At 40.2% G+C, this 20,870-nt stretch overlaps 1 pseudogene; it reads right to left on the bottom strand.

The window, feature by feature from the left end:
- Positions 1-19,003: 19,003 nt before the first annotated feature.
- On the bottom strand, positions 19,004-19,938 carry LOC110541360 (vomeronasal type-1 receptor 4-like; annotated as a pseudogene).
- Between the last annotated feature and the right edge of the window lie 932 nt (positions 19,939-20,870).

Here is a 20,870-nt window from a genome sequence, read left to right as displayed (position 1 = left end):
AACAGGGACTGTCTCTGACATGAACTCATGGGCTGGTTCTTGGATCGCCTCCACCTGAGTGGGGAGCAGCCTTACCAGTCTCCAGAGGAAGACAAAGAAGCCAGTCCTGATGAGACCTGATAGACTAGAGTCAGATGGAAAGGGAGGTAGATTTCCCCTATTATTAGACTGGGAGAGTGGCATAGGAGAAGAAGGAGGGTGGAATTGGGAGGGGACAAGAAAGGGGTCTACAGCTGGGATATAAAGTGAATAAACTGTAAGTAATAAAAAGAAAAGAAAAATAAAAAAGGTAAAACTAAAACAAAAAACAAAAGATTCTTGGAGGTGTTATAGTGCCTGTAAGGTAAAACCTAAATCTTCAATGCATTTTACAACATCCTGGTAACATTCAGATGTTAACTCACCCTTTCTCCCAGCACAATGCATGGACTGCATGGGCTGCATGGGCTGCATGGGCTGCATGGGCTGCATGGGCTGCATGGACTGTGGTGCTGTGACTGAGAGGGGTCTCTGTGAAACTCCCAGTAACTGCATGTGCTGACCACAGCAGTAGAGTATACCTCCCTTCGATGTGTCCTCATTCACTCACTTACCTCTTGGATGCTACAGTATTTTGTTGTTTTTGTTTTAAGCCTTTTGAAATAAGGTCTTTACTATATAGCCTAAGCAGGCTTCGAATTGTGATCCTGTTATCTTGGCCTCCAACGTGCTGTTGTTACTGTTCTCTATCTTCACCATGCCCAGCGCTCTCTTGGATGTTATGTCTTATCTGTTTCCTTCCTTCCTTCCTTCCTTCCTTCCTTCCTTCCTTCCTTTCTTTCTTTCTTTCTTTCTTCCTTCCTTCCTTTCTCTCTCTCTCTCTCTCTCTTTCTTTCGACAGGGTCTTTAGTTCAGGCTGACCTCAAACATCCTGTGTGAGAAGGATGACCTTGAACTCTGATCCTTTGCCTTCTGGAGCACTTAAACATCATTACACCTGGTCTATGATCTTTGCAGTGCTGGGGTGGGTCCCAGGGCAAGGGGGGGGAATGCCCTATGGATGCATTTCTTGATTGAATAATTCCCCTTTGTTAAATAATGTGTGACCATATGAAGAGAAAAACAGCCACAGCTGGACTAGAGGTTTTTCAAGGACACTTTCTCCCAAAGAAAGCAACATCTGGGTTGTTGTAGCTCAGTTAGTAGATGTTTGCTTAATAGTTTTAGAGCTTTCTAAAGAAAATGTTTAATCAGGATCTGTTAGGATAAATGCTCTGGATATTCCCACTGCAGTAAAACTACTACAAAACCATTACCTAACACATATGTTTATGATGAGGCAAAAGGAAGATAGGCAAACATAGAAGGTCAGAGAGTTTTGTATTATACTATAAGTTTTACAGACAGGCTAGCTCAAGCATCTTATCTCTAAGGAAATATTGTAAATCCTTAGCAAGCCAAACAGGAGAAATTCCCCTCAATCCTTAACTCCAGGGGGGTTGTAAAATCTTTAGCCGACTTGGTTCAAAGGGCAATGACAGTCCCTGGCCTTCCACTCAATAATTAGTAGCAGTAAACTGTGTAAACACCACTAGTTCTGTGTTTGCTCTGCTTAAGAAGCTGTTAGGCCAAAATTTTTTGTAGACACTGCTTCTACCAGGTTACGCTTTCAGTTAAAATGTAAACTTTGTATTGTTGGTAAAAGGTTTGAATGCTCTGGGAAATATGTCAACTTCAGGTGCTTCTTTATGTAATCACTATATAAGTGCTAGCTTGACTTCAGTAAATTGCAGAAGATCCAAACCAACTAGCTGGTGTGGTCTCTCTCATTTCGCCTATCTGTGCCTTCCTGATATCTGAATTCCCTGATTCTCCCGCGAATGCAGGACACCCGACGGGGCCGGTCCACAGCACCCAACACCTTAAGAGTGGGAGACTTCAATACCCCACTTTCACCAAGGGACAGACCATTCAGACAGAAGCTAAATAGGGAAATAATGGCACTTACAGAGGCCCTAATGCACCTCATAGATATCTACAGAACTTTTCACCCAAATTTAAAAGAGTATAACTTTTTTTCCGCACCTCATGGAATCTTCTCCAAAATAGAACAAATATTTGGTCACAAAGCAAGCCTCAGCAGATACAAGGAGAGTGTAATAATCCCTTCTATCCTAGCTGATCACCATGGCTTAAAGCTGGGCCTCAACAACAGAAATAGCAAATACCTACACACATATTGAAACTGAAGAACTCGCTCCTCCATGACAACTGGGTTGGGAAAGAAATAAAGGAAGAAATTAAAGTCTTCCTAGAATTCAATGAAAATGAAGGCACAACATACCCAAACTCATGGGACACAAAGAAAGCAGTGCTAATAGGAAAGTTTATAGTGCTAAGTGCCTTCAGGAAGAAATTCAAAACATTGCATACAAGCTACTTAATAGCTTACCTGAAAGCCCTAGGAAAAAAAGAAGCAGACACACCCAAAAGCAGTAGATGGCTGGAAATATTCAAACTCATGGCAGAAATCAATAAATTTGAAACAAAACAATTCAAATAATCCATGAAACAAAGAGCAGGTTCTTTGAGAAAATCAACAAGATAGGCAAGCTCTTAGCCAATCTAACTAAAAGGCAGAGAGAAACTGTCCAAATCAGCAAAATCAGAAATGAAAAAGGAGACATAACAAGAGACACTGAGGAAATCAATCATTAGGTCTTACTACAAAAGCCTATATGCCACAAAATTTGAAAATCAAATGAAATGGACAATTTTCTTGATAGATTCCACTTACAAAATTAAATCAAGATCAGGTAGAAAGATTGAATGGTCCTATATCCCCCAAGGAAATAGAAGCAGTCATCAAAAGTCTCCCTTCTAAAAAAAGCCCAAGGCCAGATGTTTTGAGTGCAGAATTCTACCAGACTTTCAGAGAAGTGCTAACTCCAATTTTCTTCAAACTATTCCACAAAATAGAAACAGAAGGAACCCTACCAAAATCATTCTATGAAGCCACAGGCACCTTCATACCTAAATCACAGATAAAACCAACAAAAAAGAAAACTTCAGCTCTATCTCTCTTATGAACATTGATGCAAAAATACTCAATAAAATACTGGCAAACCAAATTCAAGAACACATCAAAGATATCATCCACCATGACCAAGTAGGCTTCATCCCAGGATGCAAGGGTGGTTCAACATACAGAAATTCATCAATGTAATACACGATAGAAACAAACAGAAGAAGAAAAACTACACGACCATCTCCTGAGATGATGAAAAAGCATTCATCAAAATCCAATATCCATTCATGTTTAAAGTCTTGGAGAGATCAGGGATAAAAAAAAGCACATACCTAAACATAGTAAGGGCAATATACAGCAAGCCTACAGCCAACATCAAACTCAAGGTAGAGAAACTTAAATCAATCCCACTAAAATCAGGGACAAGGCAAGGCTGCCCAATCTCTCCATAGCTCAACATAGTATCTGCAGTCCTAGCTAGATCAATAAGACAACTTAAGGAAATAAAGGGGGATACTTCACTAACCCTTTATCTGACAGAGGACTAATATCCAGGATATACAAAGAACTAAAGAAGCTGAAAAGCAGCAATCCAAGTAATCCAATTAAAAAATGGGGAACAGAGCTAAACAGAGAATTCTCGACAGAGGAATATCGAATGGCAGAAAAACACTTAAAGAAATGCTCATCCTCATTAGCCATCAGGGAAATGCAAATCAAAACGACCCTGAGATATCACCTTACACCCATCAGAATGGCCAAGATGAAAAACTCAAGCGATAACACTTGCTGGAGAGGTTGTGGAGAAAGGGGAACCCTCCTCCACTGCTGGTGGGAATGTAAACTGGTACAACCACTCTGGAAAGCTATCTGGCGCTTTCTAAGACAAATAGGAATAGTGCTTCCTCCAGACCCAGCTATACCACTGCTAGGTATATACCCAAAGTTTGTTCAAGTACACAAAAAGGACACTTGCTCAACCATGTTTATAGCAGCTCTATTTGTAATAGCCAGAACCTGGAAACAACCCAGATGTCCATTAACGGTGGAATGGGTACAGAAATTGTGGTATTTTTATACAATGGAATACTACTCAGCAATCAAAAAGGAGGAAATCATGAAATTTGCAGGCAAATGGTGGGATCTAGAAAAGATCATTCTGAGTGAAATATCCCAGAAGGAGAAAGACAAACATGGGATATACTCACTTATATAGACCTATAAGATATGATAAACATAATGAAATCTATACACCTAAAAAAGATAATCAATTGAGCGGACATGGGGTAAGATGATCAATCCTCATTTAGAAAGACAGATGGGATGTGCATTGAACGTATGACAGGAGTCTACTGAGCGCATCTGAAAGACTCTAACTAGCAGTGTTTTCAAAGCAAAGACTCATGACCAAACCTTTGGCAGAATACAGGGAATCATAAGAAAGAAGGGGAGTTAGTCTGATGGGGAAAAGATAGGAGCTCCACAAGGACCAAATATATCTGGGCACAGGGTCTTTTCTGAGACTGACATTCAACCAAGGACCGTGTATGGATATAACCTAGAACCTCCACTCAGATGTAGCCTGTGGTAGCTCAGTAACCAATTGGTTTCCCAAAGTGAGGGGAACAGGGACCATTTCTAACAGGAACTCAATGACTGGCTCTTTGGTCTCCCCACCCCCGAAGGGAGGAGCAGTCCTGTTAGGCCACAGAGGAGGGCTTTGCAGCCAGTCCTGAAGATACCTGCTAAAACAGGATCAGATGAATGGGGAGGAGGTCCCCCCTATCAGTGGACTTGGAAAGGGGCACAGTGGAGATGAGGGAGGGAGGGAGGGACTGGGAGGGAATGAGGGATCAGGACACGGCTGGGATACAGAGTTAATAAAATGCAACTTATAAAAAAAATGGAAAGGAAGAAGTCAAAGTATTACTATTTGAGGATGAGATGATAGTATACATGAACAACACCAAAAACTCAACCAGAGAACTCTTTCAGCTGATAAACACCTTCAGCAAAGTGGCTGGATACAAAATAAACTAAAAAAAAAATCAGTAGTCCTCCTGTATACCAAAAACAAAAGGTCTGAGAAAGAAATTAGGGAAACAACGCCCTTCACAATAGCCACTAATAACATCAAGCACATTGCTGTGATTCTAACCAAGGAAGTGAAAGAGCTGATCAAAAAATAAATAAATAAAAAATAAAAAACACTTCAGGTCTCTGAAGAAAGAATTTGAAGAAAATATCAGAAGATGGAAAGGTCTCCCATCCTCATGGATCAGTAGGATTAACATAGAGAAAATAGGCATCCTGCGAAAAGCAATCTACAGATTCAGTGCAATTCACATCAAAATACCAACAGAATTCTTTACAGACCTTGAAAGACAAATTCTAAACTTCATATGAAAAACGAGTGGGATTGGGAGGGAAGAAGAGAGGAATGTACAGGGGGGAAACAAAGTGAATAAACTGTAATTAATGATAAAATAAATTAAAAAAAGAGGCAGAAAGTAAGTTTTTTAGGCATATAAACTAAGAGAAAAAATATGCTAGAGCATTATATAAGTGCTTATAAATGTAAAATGTAGCCATTTAAAAGTATCTAGACACTTCCAGTTTGATTTTTATCTCTGCCTTTGGTTATGATTCTTGGCACATATTAGTGTGTAAGGATTGTGACTCTTGTAAACTTGGAGGCTCTTTTGTTTTCAAGATAGTCTGTCCTCACATTAGATGAAGATGAGGTTCATCCCAGAGCTCAGTCTCCTGGATCCCAAATGAGGTCACAGAACTGAATGTGGAGGCATGAAAGAAATGGCAGCCACATAAGGCTTCTGAAAGTTTGATAACCAAAAATTAATTAAAAATAAACCACAGAAGGGATCCGAGGCCTGTAAGGTATCACTTGCTAGTTACATGCCAGGTACATGCTACGTAGCTTCTCTGTAGCCTTGATTACGAGTGTACACCTTGCCTGTCAACATCAGTGAAAGTGAGACTTAGACTATTATGTCTTGTAAACTAAAAAACAAAGGCCTTTAATACTTTGCAGCATGCCTTGACATTCAAGTATCAAGTTAGCATAGCTTTGAAGCCCTAGAATGTTTCATTTTTAGTTCTGCTGTTTAAGTTGTTGATTTAGCTTTCACATCATTAATGCGTTTTGCTTTTAGTTTAGAATGAAATTTCCAATTATCTCTGAAATGACTCTAAACATATTTCTGCCATTCTGCTTTTTAATGTAAACTTGTGCTTTCAATATTAAGATTATAAAATTAAAAAAAAACTTTATCAATTGAAAAAAAAAAGAAAAACGAAAAACACAGAATTGCCAAAACTATCCTGTATAACAACAGATTATCTAGAGGTATCTCTCTCCCTGATCTCAAGCAGTACTACAGAGAAATAGTAATAACAGCTGCATGGTATTGGCATAGAAACAGAAAGGAGGATCAAAGGACGGGAATAGAAGATCCAGAAGTAAACATACACTACAGATACTTGATTTTTGCCAAAGAAGCCAAAACCATTCAATGGAAAGACAGCATCTTCAACAAATGTTGCTGGTCTAACTGGATGTCTACATGTAGAAAAATGGAAATAAACCCATATTTATCACCCTACACAAAACTAAAGTCCAAGTGGTTCAAAGGCCTCAACATAAAACCAGAAACACTAAATCAGTTAGAAGAAAAATTGGGGAAGAGCCTAGAACTCATTGGCACAGGAGACTACTTCCTATACAGAACACCAACAGCACATGCTCAAAGAGCAACAATCAATAAATGGGACCTCATAAAACTAAAAAAAACTTCTGCAAATCAAAGGACACTGTCATCAGAACAAAACAACAGCCTACAGACTGGGAAAGGATCTTCACCAACCCTATATCTTACAGAGGGCTGATATCCAGCATATATAAAGAACTAAAGAAGTTAAAAAGCAATAAATCCAATTAAAAATGGAGTATGGAACTAAACAGAACATTCTCTGTAGAGGAATATAGAATGGCAGAGAAACACTTAAAGAACTGTTCAGTGTCCTTAGCCATCAGGGAGATGGAAATCAAAATGGCCCTGAGATTTCACCTTCCACCCATCAGAATGGCCAAGATCAAAATCTCAGGTGACAACACATGCTGGAGAGGATGTGGAGAAAGGGGAACCCTCCTCCACTGCTGGTGGAAATGTAAACTTGTACAACCATTTAGAAATCAATCTGGTGCTTTCTCAGACAATTAGGAATATTGCTTGTTCAAGACCCAGCTATACCACTCCTAAGCATACATCCAAAAGATGCTCAAGTACACAACAAGGGCATTTGTTCAATCATATTTGTAGCAGCTTTATTTGTAATAGCCAGAACTTGAATACAACCCAGATGTTCCTCAACGGAGGAATGGATACAGAAACTGTGGTACATTTACACAGTGAAATACTACTCAGCAATTAAAAACAAGGAAATCCCTTGTTTTTACCTTCTTTCATAAGATTCCATCCACTCTGCCCAACATTTGGCCATAAGTCTGCATGTGCTTTCATAGTCTACAGGGTAGAGCCTTTCAGAGGCCCTCTGTGGCAGGTTCCTAACTTGTTTCTTGTTTTCTTCTTCTGATGTCCATCCTCTTTGCCTTTCTGGATGGGGATTGAGCATTTTAGACAGAGTCCTCCCTCTTGATTGGTTTCTTTAGGTGTACAGATTTTAGTAGGTTTATCCCATATTTATATGTCTATATGAGTGAGTATATACCGTGTATGTCTTTCTGCTTCTGGGATAGCTCACTCGGGATGATCTTTTCCAGTTCCCACCATTTACTTGAAAATTTCATGATTTCCTTGTTTGGTTTTTTTTGTTTTTGTTTTTGTTTTTGTTTTTGTTTTCTTAAATTTCTGATTAGTATTCCGTTGTGTAGATGTACCATATTTTCTGTATCCATTCCTCAGCTGAGGGATGTCTTGGTTGTTTCCAGATTCTGGCTATTAAATATAAAGCTGCTACAAACATGGTTGAGCAAATATCCTTATTTTGTACTTGAGCCTCTTTTGGATATATGCCTAGGAATGGTATGGCTGGATCTTGATGAAGCACAACTCCTAGTTGTATGAGAAAGCCCAGATTGATTTCCAGAGTGGTTGTACAAGTTAAGATCTGGAGAGGACAGGAGCTCCACAAGGAGAGCAACAAAACCAAAAAATCTGAGCACAAGAGTGTTTCCTGAGACTCATACTCCAACCAAGTACCATGCATGGAGATAAGCTAGAACCCTTGCACAGATGTAGTCCATGGCAGTTCAGTGTACAAGTGGGTTCCATAGTAATGGGAACACGGACTGCCTCTTCCATGAACTGAGTGGCCTGATCTTTGATCACCGCACCCTGATGGGGGAGCAGCCTTACCAGGCCACAGAGGAAGACAATGCAGCCACTCCTGATGAGATCTGATATACTAGGATCAGAAGGAAGGAGAAGAAGCCTTCCCCTATCATAAGACTTTGAGAGGGGCATGTGTGGAGAAGGGGGAAGGAAGGTGAGATTGGGAGGGGAGGAGGGAAGGGTTTATGGGAGGGATACAAAGTTAATAAAGTGTAATTAATAAAAATTAAAATATTAAATTTTAAAGAAAATAATGAAATCAGTGGCTATCATGAAGGCTGTTGTTTTCCTAATTTCTTTCTTGACCCTTTTCTCTTTTGTATACATGAGGGCTTCTGATTTTTTGAGTTGATTTTGTATCTGCCACTTTGCTGAAGGTGTTTATCAGCTGAAGAAGTTCTCTAGTTGAATTTTTGGGGTAGCTCATGTATACTATCCTATCGTCTCCGAAATAGTGAAACTTTGACTGCTTCCTTTCCAATTTGTATCTCCTTGATCTCCCTTAGTTGTCTTATTGCTTTAGGTAGGACTTCAAGTACACAATAAGGACATTTGCTCAACCATGTTTGTAGCAGCTTTATACGTAATAGCCAAAACCTGGAAACAACCCAAATGTCCATCAATGCAGGAATGGATACAGAAATTGTGGTATATTTACACAATGGAATACTACTCAGCAATTAAAAGCAAGGAAATCATGAACTTTGCAGGCATATGGTGAGATCTAGAAAAGATCATTCTGAGTGAGATATCCCAGAAGGAGAAAGACACACATGGTATATACTCACTTATAAGTGGGTACTAGACCTATAGGATGAACATACTGAAATCTGCACCTAAAGAAGATAAACAAGAAAGCAGACCTGGGGTAAGATGATCAAACCTCACTTAGAAAGACAAATGGGGGGAGGGTGGATCCAAGATGGCGACTAGCTTCTGAGCTGTAGAAGAGCTGAACACCTGAGTTGGTGAGTGGAAAAACATCTGAAGCCAGGAAAATGACAGTGAGGCTTTCTAAACGACAGGGAACATCGCATAAGGTGAGTACTTTGGTCTCGGGTCAGCCCCCCACCCCACCGAGGACGTGTTTGGGGAAGGAGAGAAATGATCCTTTGATCTCCCAGCATTCCCCTTTTTCAGACAACCCTTCTCCTTGGCACAGCTCACCGAGATTCTCAGCTCAGAGCTAACTGCCTGGGGTCTGTAGTGGCTGAGGCAGAGCTCCTAGCCTCTTAGCAGCAACTCCCATCGGTACTGATCTTGGAGTCTCAGACCAGCAGCACCATCCTCCCAGGGTCCCAGGTCTGCTAGCCACCATACTGGCTCTGCAGGGTTGTTCAGCCACTGACTGTACAACCCGCCCAATCCCTTAGTGACAGATAATACTCTATATACCCACCAAAGACAAGCAGAAACACCATACAAGCTAGGCACACCAGGTGCTGGGGCTCCCTGCCTTGGAGAGCACAGTGGAGGACCCACAAGACTTCCCAGAAGGCATCTGGACTGGCATCCCAGTCTCTAGCTGCATTTGGACTTCCTGACCTGGTGGCTGCAGCAGCACTGAACTGGCAGAGCATGTCATTCATCCTGCATAAGACCAAGCAGGGCTGAACCAGAGAGCAGAGAGCCCAGATACCATGATCCCTGCCAATGTGACCTGCTTGAGAGTGAGTGCGCCTTTGAGTGTCTGCAGAGCTCCAGATTCAGGGTCCCTCTAAAATAGAAGCCAGATATAAGACCCTTCCCACCCACGTACCCACTGTGGGAAAAAGAGGGTCACTTGCGATATTGAAGCCCCTGCTTTGAAGGTCCCACTAAGGAGTTAAGGCAGTTAACTCCGGATATTGCACTGTGACCATCACCAGTGCCTGCTACATACAAATAAAGCCTAGAAGCCTACAAGGCAGAGCCACTTCCACACACTAAAGGGTTCAAAATTCTCTATCACTCTGTCCCTCAAGACACACATCCACACACACCTACACACCCCCACACACATGCAAAACACACCTGCATTTGCCCTTTTGTGCACAAGTACTTTCCTCCCACAGGTACAGCTAGTGCACTAACACACACGCTGAGGCCACAGGACCTCTCTCAGCTTCCTGAAGAACTCTTCAGATGCCAGAGAGTCAGTACTAGTCTGAAATGCAGAATCCAGAAACAAACAAGGAAGGTTTCAGATAAGCCAATGGCCAGGGGTAGGTGAAAGAACATATCCAACATAAATCAGGACATCATGACTTCATCAGCAACCCCCAAAATTGATGGATACTCCAATTCATCAGAAGCACAGGAAAATGACTTTCAAGCTATACTCACCCAATTAGTTGAGGCTCATAAAGAGGAAACAAACAATACGCTCAGAGCAATAGCCATCCAAATTCAGAGGCTATGAACAAATCTATCAAAGATTTGGCCAGTCAATTGGAGGTAAAGAAAGAGGAAATAGACAAAATTCTTAAGGAAACATGGGCAAATATGGCCAAACAAATAGAGGCACAAGTAGAGATACAATTAGTGGCATATACAGACGAAATGAACAAAAGAATAGAGACCATCGTAGAGAGACAGGAATCCACATTCAAACAGATGAAGAAAATGGTGCAAGGCATGAAAACAGAATTAGAATAAATAAAGAAAACACAAACTGAGAAACTCTGGAGCTGGAGAACTTGGAGAAAAGATCAGGAAGCACAAAGGTAAAAATCACCAACAGAATACAAGAGATGGAAGAGAGAATCTCTGGAGCTGAAGATACACTCACAGAAACTGATACGTCTCTCAAAGAAAAAGTAAAATCAGAAAAGTTCCAAACACAAAATATCCTAGAAATCAAGGATGCCATGAAAAGACGAAAACTAAGAATAATAGGAATTGATGAAAAAGAAGACTCCGGGCTCCAAGGCCCAGAAAATATTTTCGATAAAATCATAGAAGAAAATTTTCCCAACTTAAAGAAAGAGATAGTCCTTGGTTGGAGTATGAGTCTCTGGGAAGTTCCCTATGTTCAAATTTTCTTGTTCTGTTGCTCTCCTTGTGGAGACCCTGTCCTCTCCAGCTCTTACTATTTCCCAGTTCTTACCTAAAATTCCGTTCACTCTGCCCAACAGTTGCCCATCAGGCTCAGCATCTGCTTTGATAGTCTGAAGGGCAGAGGCTTTCAGAGGCCCTCTGTGGTAGGTTCCTAGGTTGTTTCCTGTTTTCTTCTTCTTCTGATGTCCATCCTCTTTGCCTTTCTGGATGGGGTTTGGACGTTTTAGTTAGGGTCCTCTCTCTTGCTTAGTTTCTTTAGATGCACAGGTTTTAGTGGGTTTGTCCTATGTTGTATGTCTATATGAGTGAGTATATACCATGTGTGTCTTTTTGCCGCCAGAGATAGAAACGGCGGGTCTGATCTCAGAGCACTCAGCTCACCCCCAACCTGAAAAGGTCCCCGGAAAATTACCCAGCTTAGGGAGCCACTCAGACTCCCAAAAGCCACAAAGGCAGACACAGGCAGTTTCTGCGCACCAGACAGCTGGCAGAGACTGAGCCGCCATCACACAGCTGTGCTCCAGGCACAGGCAAATTTCTGTGGCCAGCCAGCTGGCGGACACTGAGCAGTGTGCACCAGGGCAAAAAAAGACATTAGGAGTCCGTGTCTTCAGAGAATCCACGGGGAAGGAAGGAAACTGTACTGATCTAAATCACCCAATCCTTCCCTAGAAAAAGTCTAGTAGTCTAGTGGGGCCGAGGTGCCAGCACTCAGCTGTGCTCCAGACACAAGCACAAACAGTTGAGGCGCGCCTGATGTCCAACTGGGTCACAGCAGCTGATCATTAAATTTGCAACAAGAAACCCAGAAACAGGGCAGCTGCCCTCAGGACTTCCCTGGGTGAGAGGAGAACCCTCTGGACATTCTCCCCAAGCATGGTTGGATACCATAAAAAGCTAAAATGATACGCTCAGGATGCGAGGCTAAGCACTGCACTCAGGGTCAGCCGCTTTGGACCCAGAGAAGAGCATGTCTGATTGCATGCGGGTTGATGCCCCAGGTCCCGCCTCTGAGAAAAAGGTATCGGACGGTCTGATGCTCTTTGGGTGGATGACACCTAAATGAACATCTGTACAAAGTCCCAATTTATTTCTAATATCAGAGATCAGACCTCTACTCTTGCCTGATGCGTCTAAAACAAAAAGGGGGAACTGTAGAGAGCTGCGGAATGCTATGCCTTAAAGATGGAGCTGGTTTCCGCCTTCCACCTTCCCGATGGTGAGTGCTCTCTGTCACGAACAACTCCACATTTGGCTAAGGCCGAGGATCTGGCTTGCTTCCATGTATGTGGACCTATCTGCATTGCCCCCATGGCACGCCTGGGTTGGCTACCCAGAGGCTATTTAAGCTGTGGGCTGGCTTTCCCCGGGGTCTGAGGATTGTTCAATGTTCCTGAATAAACTGCATTGAAAAAAAAAAAAAAAAAGAGGGATGGAGCTACAACCAGGATGCAAAGTGAATATAAAATAAATAAATTTTAAAAAGCAAAAAAAAAAAAAAGAAAGAGATGTCCATGAATATAGAAGAGGCCTACAGAAAACCAAATAGACTAGACCAGAAAAGAAACACATCACATCATTGTCAAAACACTAAGTCTATAGAACAAAGATTAAATATTAAAAGCAGCAAGGGGAAAAGGCCAAGTAACATATAAAGGTAGACCTAGCAGAATCACACCAGACTTCTCATCAGAAACTATGAAAGCCAGAAGAGCCTGGGCAGGTGTCATGCAGACTCTAAGAAACCACAGATGCCAACCCAGACTACTATACCCAGCAAAGCTTTCAATCAACATAGATGAAGAAAACAAAATATTCCATGACAAAACTAAATTTATGCAATATCTACACAGCAAACCAGCCCTACAAAAGATACTAGAAGGAAAACTCCAATCCAATGAAAACAACTTCACCCAAGAAAACATAGCATACAGATAATATCCCAACAAAAATTAAAAGAAAACAAGCAATGAATCACAGTTAGACCAGCAACTCAAATATAAAAGGAACTAACGTTCATTGGTCACTATTATCTATCAATATCAATGGACTCAACTCTCCAATAAAAAAACACAGACTAACAGAATGGGTACAGAAACAGGATCCAACATTCTGCTGTATCCAAGAAATGCACCTCTGCAACAAAGATAAACATTACCTCAGAGTGAAGGGCTGGAAAAATGTCGTTCAAGCAAATGGACTCAGAAAACAAGCTGGGGTAGCTATCTTAATATCTAATTAAATAGATTTTCAACCAAAATTAATCAAAAAAGATGCAGAGGGGCACTACATTCTCATCAAAGGAAAAATCCACCAAGAAGTCATCATAATTCTGAACATCTATGCTCCAAATACAAGAGTGCCTACATCCATAAAGGAAACAATATTAAAACTCAAATCAAACATCGATCCCAACACCTTAATAGTGGAAGATTTCAACATCCCACTTTCACAAAGGGACAGTTCATCTAGACAGAAACCAAACAGGGAAATAAAGGCACTTACAGAGGTCCTAAATCAAATGGACCTAATAGATGTCTATAGAACTTTCCACCCAAACTCAAAAGAGTATACCTTCTTTACAGCACCTCATGGAACCTTCTCCAAAAGAGACCATATAGTTGGTCACAAAGCAAGCCTCAACAAGTACAAGAAGATTGAAATAATCCCCTGTATTCTATCTGACCACCATGGACTAAAGCTGCACCTCAATAACAATGGAATTAGAAAAAAGCCTAATAGCACATGGAAACTGAACAACTTGCTGCATAATGACAGCTGGGGTAAGGAAGAAAGAAAGAAATTAAAAACATCCTAGAATTCAATGAAAATGAAGGTACAACATACCCTAATTTATGGGACAAAATGAAAGCAGTGTTCAGAGGAAAATTCATAGCACTAAGTGCCTTCAAGAAGAAATTTGTGACATCTCATACAAACAACTTAATGGCCCAACTGAAAGACCTAGAAGAAAAAAAAAAGGGAAGCACATACACCCAAGAGGAGTAGATGGCTGGAAATAATCAAACTCAGAGCTGAAATCAATCTATTAGAAAAAAATAAAACTATTCAAAGAATCAATGAAACCAAGAGCTGGTTCTTTGAGAAAATCAACAAGATAGACAAACCCTTAGCCAAACTAACTAAAAAGCGGAGAGAAAAATTTTCCAAATCAACTAAATCAGAAATGAAAAGGAGGACATAACTATAGACAGTGAGGAAATCCAAATAATTATTAGGTCTTACTACAAAAGTCTATATGCCACAAAATTCAAAAATCTACAAAAAAATGGACAATTTTCTAGATAGAGTCCATCTACCAAAATAAAGTCAAGCTCATGTAGAAAGATTGAATAGTCCTATATTCCGCAAGGAAATAGAAGCAATCATCAACAGTCTCCCTTCCAAAAAAAGACCTGAGCCAGATGGATTCAGTGCAGAATTCTACCAGACCATCAAAGAAGTGCTAACTCCAATTCTTTCCAAACTATTCAACAAAATAGAAACAGAAGGAACATTACCAAACTCATTCAACGAAGCCACAGTCACCTTCATACCTAAACCACACAAAGACCCAACAAAAGAAGAGAACTTCAGCCCTATCTCTCTTATGAACATTGATGCGAAAATACTCAATAAAATACTTGCAAACCGAATCCAAGAAGACAACAAAGATATCATCCACCATGACCAAATAAGCTTCATCCCAGGCATGCAAGGGTGGTTCAACATACGGAAATCCATCAATGTAATCCACCACATAAAAAAAACTGAAGAAGAAAAACCACATGATCATCTCCTTAGATGCCAAAAAAGCAATTGACAAAGTCCAACACCCATTCATGTTTAAAGCCTTGGAGAGATCAGGGATACAAGGCACATACCTAAACATAGTAAAGGCAATATACAGCAAGCCTATAGCCAACATCAAACTCAATGGAGAGATATTTAAAACAATCCCACTAAAATCAGGGACAAGACAAGGATGTTCACTCCCTCCATATCTCTTCAACATAGTACTTGAAGTCCTAGCTAAAGCAATAAGACATCTAAAGGAGATCAAAGGGATACAAATTGGAAAGGAAGATGTCAAAGTGTCACAATTTGCAGATGGTATGATAGTATACATGAGCAACTCCAAAACTTCAACCAGAGAACTCCTTCAGCTGGGTGGCATGATACAAAATCAACTCAAAAAAATCAGAAGCCTTCCTGTATACCAAAATCAAAAGGGCTGAAAAAGAAATCAGGGAAACAACACCCTTCACAATAGAAACTAATAACATAAAGTATCTTGGAGTGACACTAACCAAGCATGTGAATACCTGTTTGAAAAAAAAAATTTAAGTCTCTGAAGAAAGAATTTGAAGAAGATATCAGAAGATGGAAAGATCTCCCGTGCTCATGGATTGGTAGGATTAACATTGTCAAAATGGCCATCCTGCCAAAAGCAATCTACAGATTCAATGCAATTCCAATCAAAATACCAACTCAGTTCTTCACAGACCTTGAAAAAAAGATTCTCAGCTTCAAATGGAGAAACAAAAAACCCAGAATCTCCAAAACGATCCTGTACAACAACAGATCATCTGGAGGTATCTCCATCCCCAATCTCAAGGTTTACTACAGAGCAGTAGTAATAAAAACTGCATGGTATTGGCATAGAAACAGACAGGAGGATCAACAGAACTGAATAGAAGACCCAGAAATAAACCCACAAACCTATGAATACTTGATTTTTGACAAAGAAGCCAAAACCATTCAATGGAAAAAAAAGACAGCATCTTCAACAAATGGTGCTGGTCCAACGGGATGTTTACATGCAGAAAAATGAAAATAGATCCATACTTATCACCCTGCACAAAACTAAAATCCAAGTGGATCAAAGACCTCAACATAAAACCAGATACTCTAAATAGGTTAGAAGAAAAAGTAGGGAAGAGCCTTGAACTCATTGGCACAGGAGACAACTTCCTGCATAGAACACCAACAGCACTGGCTCTAAGATCAACAACAATCAATAAATGGGACCTCATGAAACTGTAAAGCTTCTGTAAAGCAAAACACACTGTCATCAGAACAAAACAACAGCGTACAGACTGGGAAAGGATCTTCACCAACTCTATGTCTGACAGAGGACTGATGTCTAGCATATATAAAGAACTAAAGAAGTTAAAAAGCAATAAATCAAGTAATCCAATTAAAAATGGGGTACAGAGCTAAACAGAGAATTCTCTGTAGAGTAATATGGAATGGCAGAGAAACTCTTAAAGAGATGTTCAACATCCTTGATCATCAGGGAGACGCAAATCAAAACAACCCCGAGATTTCACCTTACACCCATCAGAATAGCTAAGATGAATAACTCAAGTGGCAACACATGCTAGAGAGATTGTGAAGAAAGGGGAACCCTCCTCCATTGCTGTTGAGAATGTAAACTGGTACAACCACTTTGGAAGTCAATCTGGTGCTTTCTTAGACAATTAGGAATAGTGTTTCCTCAAGATCCAGCTATACCACTCCTAGGCATATACCCAAAATTTGCTCAAGTACACAACAAGGACATTTGCTCAGCCATGTTTGTAGCAGCTTTATTTTTATAACCAGAACCTGGAAACAACCCAGATGTCCCTCAACAGAGGAATGGATACAGAAATTGTGGGATTTTTACACAATGGAATACTACTCAGCAATCAAAAATGAGGAAATCATGAAATTTGCAGGCAAATGGGGAGATCTAGAAAAGATCATTCTGAGTGAGGTATCCAGAAGGAGAAAGACACGTGTGATATATACTCACTTATATAGTCCTATAAGATATGATACACATAATGAAATCTATACACCTAAAGAAAATAAACAAGAAAGCGGACCCGGGGTAAGATGATCAATCCTCACTTAGAAAGACAAATGGGATGTGCATTGGATGTAGGAGAAAACAAAGTAACAGGACAGGAGCCTACTGCAGAAGGCCCCTGAAAGACTCTACCTAGCAGTATATCAAAGGAGATACTAAGACTCATAACCAAACCTTTGGCAGAGTGCAGGGAATCAGATGAAAGAAGGAGGAGTTAGTATGACTTGGAGAGGATAGGAGCTCTACAAGGACCAAACATATCTGGGCACAGGGGTTTTTTCTGAGACTGACACTCCACCAAGGACCATGTATGGATATAACCTAGAACCTCTGCTCTGATGAAGCCCGTGGTAGCTCAGTAATCAATTGGTTTCTCATAGTAAGGGGTACAGGGACTATCTCTGACAGGAACTCAATGGCAGGTTCTTTGACCTCCCCACCCCCTAAGGGAGGAGCAGTCCTGCTAGGCCACAGAGGAGGACTTTTCAGCCAGTCCTGAATAAAAGAGTGTCAGATGAAAGAGGAGGAGGTCCTCTCCAAGCAGTGGACTTGGAAATGTGCAGGGAGGAGATGAGAGAGGGAGGGAGGGTATGAGAGGGAATGAGAGAGCAGGATACAGAGTTAATAAAATGTAACTAATAATAAAAAAAATTATAAAAAAAACTAACCTGGAAAATAACATTGCTTTATCTCAAAGTACACCACAGAAACATGATGATAACAACTTTATACTGGCAGAAAAACAGTCAAACCCATAGAGCAAAACACAGTGCCTGACATAAATTGACAAAATTATGGCATCCAAATTTATAACAAAGGGTGAAGCAGTGATTTTTTAAATGTTTCACTTATAAAGCAATGTGTCATGATGGAGTCACAGCAGAAGTGTGCTGGATATTCTAAACACTAATACCAATAATTCTTAAATCAATGAGGAATAAAAGGCATCTTACAAACTTTTCAATGAAACCAAAACTATCCAGATATTTATGATAGGAAAATACACAACAAAGGAGGAAATTATAGGCCAAGCTCCCTATAGAATATAAATGTAACATTCTCATTGAAAGGATAGCACAGAAATTTTAAGATAAGATCAAAAACAATCCCTGATTTAAAATTGATTTTTTACAATGTACAAAACATTAAAAATGATATGGTTTTGTCTTGCTGTGAGGATAGGGAATGTGCTTTTCTTCTTGTCAAATGTTAGAGAGAATTGCTGCCAAAGGTTTAGGGCCATCCAACAGAGATTTCTGTAAAATAACTCCAAGCAGTCTACTGGAGAAGTCATGGGCAAAGAACTTTTCTGGAATGTGTGCAGGATGAAGCAGTGGTGACTGGACCAGGGTCTCAGGAAGCATGAGTTCCTGGCCAGCTACGGTTTCAGTCTTCTTTGCAGTTAGAGTTCAGGACATTCAGGGTCCAGTGAAATAATAAACAGTTAAGATGCCCTGATAGGATGAAAGCCAACCAGGCAGGGGACTTAATAATTGGCTCCTTTACACATCAGATGGGCAAGAGGGAAGACTCAAAGAGAAAGCTTTGAATGTACAGTGAGCCATGCACAGAATGATCAGTTCGTGTAGGCTGCTAATTCCACCAGCTTATAAAATTCAAATACACATTTACTTAATCTTAGAAAGACAAAGTGCTACCTGCTTAACTTTCTGTATTGACTTTTTAAGGTAAAGGGTAAGAGAAAAAGTGGATATCAAACAAAATATATCATTTCAACAAAATAAGATTAAATATTTTTTTGTTTCTGATCCAGACCATATAAGTCTGGACAAAAACGAACAAGGATTCCTAAGAACAAAGTGTCCAAATGATGGAAAACACAGAGAAATGATGGGATTGATGTTCATCAGCCACCAATTGTGATTACGCAAAAGAGCAATACAACCTCTTAAGACAGAGGAGAGAGTATAAAAAGCCAGAAAGGTAGACCCTAGGAGCAGGATGTTCTGGGTGGCCCTGGAGTCAGGGGAGGTTCTGCTGGAACCAGGAGTGCTGTGGATGTGTTGAACCCTCTGCTTGTGTCTGTACAGGATGATAATCATAGACATGCTGGACCAGGCAATAAGCAGAGAAAGAAAGACTTCAGGGCACACCACCAATACTGCATAGAGTAAGTCATTGATTTCAATACGGACAATAGTGCAGTATCCATAATCTTGTTTTCTTGTCACATTTTTACTATTTCTACTGATAAATGAGTTCATAAAGAGAATTAAATTTATCAACATAGGAAAGGTCCAGAGGAAAGAAATGGAGGAGACAATATACTTGGCAGCTCTGTGTTTATTCTTCCAACAGGATTCCCTGGGACTGATTGTCATGGCCTGGAAGACACTCAAAAGGCAGGTGGTGCCAATGGACATACTCCTGCTAAATTGTTGAATGTACATCAAGAAAACACATGCAAAATCATTCAAGAACTGCTTCAATCTAAAAGCTGTCATTGTGTGAGGCACTCCAAAGGAAAGAATGATCAAGGCATTGGCTGCCATTATGTGCAGGAGAATCAAATCTGTGGACTTTAATGTGCCCTGAGTGTAGTCAAGAATGAGGAAGTAGAAAATAAGAGAGAAATTTCCCAGAATTCCAATTGTAGTTTGTAATAGGAAAATGATTCTGAGGGCCATATTCCAGAAGTCCATTCTGTGATTCTGCACAATTTTCTTGAGGTTATGGCTATGGATATTTCTCTGGTCAAAATGAGTAAAAAGAAATCCTGTAGTTTGTGGAAAAAGAGGACACTTTCAATCCATGAAACCACTGACAGTGTGAAACAGTCCATTAACCTCTGTTGTTAAAGGCCAACATATACCTCATAAAAATGTCATCCCACAAATTTTTACTAATTTCCTTGAATGTTACTGTGATATTGCTCAATACCTTAGTATGGATACATTGATGGAAGGAAGAAGAGTCACCAGTTTCATAGAAAATACAACATTCGGGACAATACACTGTAGGCCTGTGAAAAACAGTGAAAATGAAACATCACATACAAAGAGAATTCCAGAACATACTCATATTTGCTAGATATAATGCAAAAGAGCATAATTTTAATAATGACAAAGATTTTAATTTTATTGATCGTTAAGGTATGTCTTTTCTAAGATTAAAACATAACAGGTAAGAATGTTATAATACTATTCAAAATATATCTATGCTCTTACGACAGGGTAAAGTTTCCTCCATCTTTTCTCAATTGGAGGCATCTTTTGTTTAACCTGATACTGATACCCAACTTCGCCCTTTTAGCCTCTTTCATAAAAAGTCCCATGGGAGGGTACAGAGCCCTGCTCTACAAACTCAGCAGCAAATTGTATTCTGGTAAACTGCTCACTTTCCTAATGCAACTGTCAACCATCATGTATGTTTCTGGGATCTCTTACTTTTATTTAACATAATGTTTTATTAATATTTTGGGGAATTTCATGTCAAGAACTCCTGTCATACACACTTCCCAGCCCTCAGAGAGCCACACTGCCCTGTGCTCTCGTTCTCGCAGCAGGGAAAACATTACAGGCCTCATAGGCATTGGCTCGGTGCTGAAGCCTGGCTTGTGGGGCCTAGGGTCATA

This window comes from Meriones unguiculatus, chromosome 1 (assembly GCF_030254825.1).
Source record: "Meriones unguiculatus strain TT.TT164.6M chromosome 1, Bangor_MerUng_6.1, whole genome shotgun sequence".
NCBI lineage: Eukaryota > Metazoa > Chordata > Mammalia > Rodentia > Muridae > Meriones > Meriones unguiculatus.
Note: the sequence above shows the minus strand (reverse complement) of the source record. Positions and strands in the feature narration are given on the sequence as shown.